This window comes from Rhipicephalus microplus, chromosome 2 (assembly GCF_043290135.1).
Source record: "Rhipicephalus microplus isolate Deutch F79 chromosome 2, USDA_Rmic, whole genome shotgun sequence".
Taxonomy (NCBI): Eukaryota; Metazoa; Arthropoda; class Arachnida; order Ixodida; family Ixodidae; genus Rhipicephalus; species Rhipicephalus microplus.
Window position 1 is genome coordinate 118,772,433 of NC_134701.1, and position 6,010 is coordinate 118,778,442.

Sequence of the window (6,010 nt, forward strand, 5' to 3'; positions counted from 1 at the left end):
ATGGCTACAGGACATGGCACTGGATGCACTTTGTTATTTTTGAATCAAGCTATCTTGTATTCTATTTTTATAAATTACATGGGATACACATGACGGTATCACACACTTTAATGCCACAAAGATTATGCAGCGAACAATGTTATAAATGCGAAATTGCATAAGGATAAGGTGAAAACTGCACCCTCAACGAGAATGTACAGGGAGCACAGGGTGCAGGCGTCATTCCTTCTGCCCGTGCTTTTCAAGTGCGAGCTGTTTTCTCCTCGTTCTGACCAACTAACTAAATTGAGATGTGTTGTTATAGTGCAAGAAGATGCTCCACGGGAAACTAGGTTTGTCTCAAACTCTGTGTGTGTCTTTCAATCTATATGGTGCCCAATTCAAGAGTTCATGCAGACTAGATCGTGTAAAATAGGACCGTGTAAAATGGACCGTGTAAATAAAGTAAAATGGACCATGTAAATAAACAGGATCGTGTAAAATGTCGTTTTCGTGTGCAACTGTAGTTGTGGTTGTGCTGAATGACCTTTCTTTATATACACTACATAACAAACTTGCTCCTTTAGAGTCGAGTGCATCTTCGGATCGATTGTAAATGTTTGCATATGCGAGGCCTTAAGTTTTATAAGAAATTGCTCAGTGTGCCACGAGGAAATGTGTGTTCAGCGAAAATTTGCATATCATTATATACAACTCTTAAAGCCTCGTCTACAACTTTGTGCAGGTTGACTTTGAGCAGAAAACGAGGAGCACCAGCAGCCCCCAGAAAAGAGCAAGCACCCTCCAAGCTCCCGAAGCTCTCTTCGACAGGAACATCATGGTCACTGTGTGGCATTGAAAGCCATTGCAAGGAGTGCCTTATCGGTACACTGTGCTGCTCTTTCATCGCAGAAGACGAAGTTGACCACTCTAGAGGAACTTCATGCTGTGTATTGTGAGTGCTTCAGTGGTATTGTTTTTGTCCAGCCAGCAGTTAAGAAATCATGTGTCAGATTCAGCCGGGATGGCTAGAGGGAGTCGGGCAGGCATGTTTGGACATTTGTCTAGCCAAGTAGTGCCAATTTTCGCACTGGTCCTGTTGGAGTTACTGCCACAATCACAGAAGCTACGTAACCTCTCTAAATGTACAGATGTGTCGGGGAAGATTAGCTGCATTAGGTTTTTCTATAACTGATAGCTGCCAACATTCTTCATTAAATAGGAGTTTTGTTCCTTACTTACGGGTGTAAAGTCCTCCACAGAAAAAATGCAACACGTCTACTTCCAGAAGGCTCCAAGGCCCTACTTGTAGGTTTTTTCGGCTTGTATCATAAGCACCTCGTTTGGGTGTACATGAACATTTTATAAACATGTACAGCGAAAAATTTGGGTGGCCGGTCGTTTTGTCGTTATCATGTTCCTCGCAGTATTCTTAAGCATGTTGTGCATTACGTTGTCAATCTTGTTCATGTGCATAGAAGATATTACGAAGTTTTAGGCTACAGTATAAAAAGCCTGGAAGCAAGCTATCAATAATTTCTTAACAGAGTTGCTTAATCTCATACATGATACATCACTAAACTTTCGTGGGTATTCATCAATGTAAGCTCGTCTTAGTGTTATCCAAAATGAAGATGTGAGTCGACAGATGGAAACATCTAGTAATCAGGGTGAACAGTGGAAGTGCCTCAGACAGGCTGGCCGATGTTGCGATAGGAGGACCTAATTTTTAGAAGTCACCTTGTCATCCTTGGCGTGTTAGTTTAAATAAGGTCAGTAATGACATCATCTTTTGCTGTAGACGTGTGTGCCTGTTGGAAATGTTTGTCTGAGAAAAAAAAAACCTATAACGCAGAAGAGTGCAGCCCTTGCTTCTTTTCAAGTTAGGTTGCGCTGATACAAAGTGTTCTCTCCTCCAAAGGGAAGCAAAAAAAAGATAAATGATAGAAAAGAAGAAAAAAGAAGAAAGAAAAGGGGGATGCAAAGTAAAAGTAGTGCTACACTGCTCCTACTTTGCATCCCCCCTTTTCTTCTTTTTTTTTCTCTTGTTTTCTTTTTTCACCTTTTTTGTTACATTTGCATTGTCCCATCTAGTGCATGAATCAATGACACATGGCTTTGCTATAGCAAAGATGCCTATGTGGTGTTGGATTGAACAGTGCATTGTACTTCATTCAGTTAATTACAGACTGATCAGTCTTGCAATAAGTGCTTCCTGTCTATCACCACACATGTTCAAATGAAAAGTTTGTGCTTGGCTCTTAGTATGCTGGTATATAGCTTGTGTCTTGGACTACTCAAAATGAATGTTGTTTTGCTGCTGTTTATGGTAATGAATTTATCCAACATGAAAATATCTTGCCTTGCGAACTTTGTCGGACCTGCCTTTCTTTTTCTTTCCTATGCAGGCATCGTATGTGAGGGAGGCAGTAACAGAGAAGTGATAGCTTGAGCTTCGGAAGAATAAATGCTGGCAGTGAAGCAATTACACATCAAACATCCCAGCCATTTTGCCAACCGTACTAAATGTGTTTTGAAAAAAAAATATTGTGCTCGGTTACTGTATTAAAAACAGCAAAATGCTAAAATATATCATATCGCAGAGAACAAAATATTAGGCCACGTTGGTGCCTTCTGGACTTCCCAGGATGTCGTCTGGGTGTTGTTTGTAAAAAGTAAAAAGTGTTTCAAAAATACTGCCTTTTTACACCAAATTCGGTCTAGGTATTAAGTAAAGGTGATTGTGTGTAGTGCATGAAGCTCAGTAATATTAGTGCAATTTTTTTGCCACATCAAAAGCAAGGAAGCAGTTCTTTTTATATGGCAAGTTATATGATTACACTTTGTCTTAAAGTAGAAATGAATTTTTGAAGTTTTCTTATGAAGGCTGTTTTCTGCATTTGATATACGACAGCTTCCGTTCCGAAGTTCTCCATGGCCCTCAATAGGAGACTTCAATAATCATTTTCCTTATTTAAACAAGAATTGTAATGATAACACTTGCCATATAACAAGAACTGTTTATTTGCTTTCAACTTACACATATAAGTAATTTTCAATTAGACAAACACACAGCTCAAGTTGCATCTCAATGTGGACAAAAACGATTATATAGTGATATTTGTAATCTGGACCTAACATTATTTTTTTTCGTGAAATATAACTTCTGTGCAGTGAGTATTTGTGGCTCAAATATTCATACAAAGTGCAGTATTGCCATACAAGAAATGCAAACGATAAACAGTTTGGCTGAATTCTTCAAAGCCTATGTAGCAGAAAAATTGCACTAATGTTACTCGACTTCAAATACTTTAAGAAGCACCTTTACTTAATATGTAGATCAAATTTGATATGGCAAGAAAAAGCGGTACTTCGAAATTTTTCTCACAAATAACACCCGCATGACATTCTGCGAAATTCTGATGGTACCCACGTGACCACTACTTTTTTCTCTTCAAAACCTTTCTGCAAATAGCTATTTTCAGGAGAGTAAATTACCATCATTTTTTAAACTATACATCTGTGATGGTCGCCAGGCAGTATGGTTTGTATGTTTGGTGTAGAATAGCCCAGTGCGAAAAACATCAAATGTCTGAGCATCCTTTGACGCTCGGGCAATTTCGAAAGCATTTGTTTGTTAGCAGCAATTCAGTTAAGCCCTTGTCTTTATGCTTAGGCCCAGAAACAAAACACAAGTAACCAAAGTAGTCCTAAGAGTCATGCAGTCTCGCTGTTCCAAGGCTTGTGGAGCCTAATTTAGTGCAAGTTTCACCATGTTTTAAAAATTCAGATTCCACCAACAGGTTTTGGAGGCACAGTGCATTTTCAGCTAACTTGTTTCACACCAGTTACTTTGATAAAAAGCGGGAAGTAGAGGTAAAAATACCATTTTAAAGGCATTGTAGATAATAACAAAACGGACTGCTTTCTTTTTTTGTGTGGTGCTTTGCCTGAACGCTGTGCTTTTTGTGGTATAGTTCATTGTCTAGTGAACAGAGGCCTTAAAAACTAACATTAGCCATGTTGAGGTCGATTTCCTGGTTATAGTCATAGTAGCCATATTAAAAATATATGACTTCAAACTTGATTGTTCTTTTGAAGATGTTTTCTTGCATAATGATATTTCAGAGTCTTAGTCAATTTTGTTATAAGAAAACGTGATGTCATAATAGGGTCACTTTTTGTAGGGTCGTTCAGTTCTACCTTACCTTTTATATTCCTAATAGAGCAGTTATTTTCAATATTGGTATTTAAAATGGAATGAGCATGCTGTATGTAGTAAGGTGTAAGCACTTACAGATAGCACATGCACACAACTTTTCTGTTGGCAGTTTATTTCTGTTATTCTTGATTTATATGTGGGGTTTCACGTCCGAAAACCACGATATGATTATGAGAGACGCCGTAGTGGAGGGCACTGGAAACTTCGACCACTTGGGGTTCTTTAACGTACACCCAAATCAGCACACGTGCCTACAGCATTTCTGCCTCCATCGGAAATGGAGCCGGGATTTGATACCGCGACCTGCGGGTCAGCAGCCGAATTTCTGGTACTCTTGCTCCCCTATATGTGTGCAGTTCGGTTATAGTTATCTGGCTTGCACAGATTTTTAATGGCACCTGCCTTGTCCTGCTTGCTTTCATGGTGATTTTAACCTTCATAAGTTACATAGGTTTAACTCTCAAAATTGTTCAAGATGCCAATTTTGTGCACAAACTGTATAGTATAAAGGCAGCAGATATACATGCACACACTATTAAATGTACATTGAGAGCTTTCACTTGCAGTTTCTAAAGTTTTACTGTGCAGGAAGCATTTAAATCATAATTTCATAAGGACATATTAATCGATTATCTCTACCATTGAAAAGCGTGACAACCTAGTTATTTTCACTGTGGTAAGCATGCTGTTTTCTTTGATGTGGCAGAACTAATTTATACACTCATTCCTTCTATTATTCACATATGCATAACTTGAAGGATTGTGTGCCTTACATTTTCAGTTTCATTCTGTGTGTTATATTTCTTGTGCATGTGAACTAATGTGCTAACATGTGTCTCTGACATTATTTGTGCCAATTATTTTCATTTCCAGGTGCCTATGAAGGACACATAAGTTCTATGGCAGTGACCTTCCAAATTGACAGTGGTGCCGGAGCCTCAAGCAGCATTTCGCCGATCTCCACAAGGCGTTCATGATACAAACACAGCGCCACACTTTCACAGTGCTATGATTATTATTTATGTTTAAACATTTCGTTCTAAAATTGCTGTTACATTGTGTTTTGTGCCACCATCCTGTGGCTTAGGTGGAGCACGTGAAATTACGGTGTAGTCACCTCATTTGTGTACCATCAACACTGCAATGTCACCATTCACAGCTGGAGCATACAGACAAATAAAAAAATATATTGATTGTAGCAGGGCTGGTGTGTATAATAATGCTTCTCTATTGATAATAATAACTTTATAAGTTCTTTAGGTCTTGCATAGAACACTGCATTAATGTGTTGCATTGTAACCACCATTTGTGATCGCTAGCATGTTAATTTAGTAGTTTTGTAATGTATTTTATTTGAAAGGTAATTTTGCTTCCGCATCACGACAATTAGAAAGATGCGATAATTCAATTCCTCATTAGGTAGCTTCTTAACACATTTGTTTCTTTCAAGCCTTTGTTTACTCATCAAGGCTGTTTCAGATAGCAAACATATTTCACCTTCATGCAACAGATTAAGAATGAAATATTCATATATATTTATACACAGTACTTGCTTTTGCAAACAACGTGAATGGCCAATTGCTTTTACTCGAGATCTAGGATGTCCATTTGATCTTTGCAAGATGAAGCAGATAGCTGCATAGTTTCTGCATTATGCTAATTTCCGTAAGCTGCTTATCAGGTAATTTAGCATGATATGGCACTTTCCGTAAGCTGCGGGTGTCCGCAACTTTTTGCACGATGTGGCGCTTTCCGTAAGCTGCGGATGTCCGCATCTTTTCGCATGATATGGCGCTTTCCGTAGGCTGC

General features: G+C 38.6%; 1 long non-coding RNA gene across 1 annotated transcript; it reads left to right on the forward strand.

Moving 5' to 3' along the window:
- The first annotated feature begins 379 nt into the window (after nucleotides 1-379).
- Nucleotides 380-5,399, forward strand: LOC142796347 (uncharacterized). Its single transcript, XR_012893766.1, has 2 exons — nucleotides 380-934; nucleotides 5,075-5,399. It is a non-coding gene; the product is annotated as an uncharacterized LOC142796347 (long non-coding RNA).
- The last annotated feature ends 611 nt before the right edge of the window (nucleotides 5,400-6,010 follow it).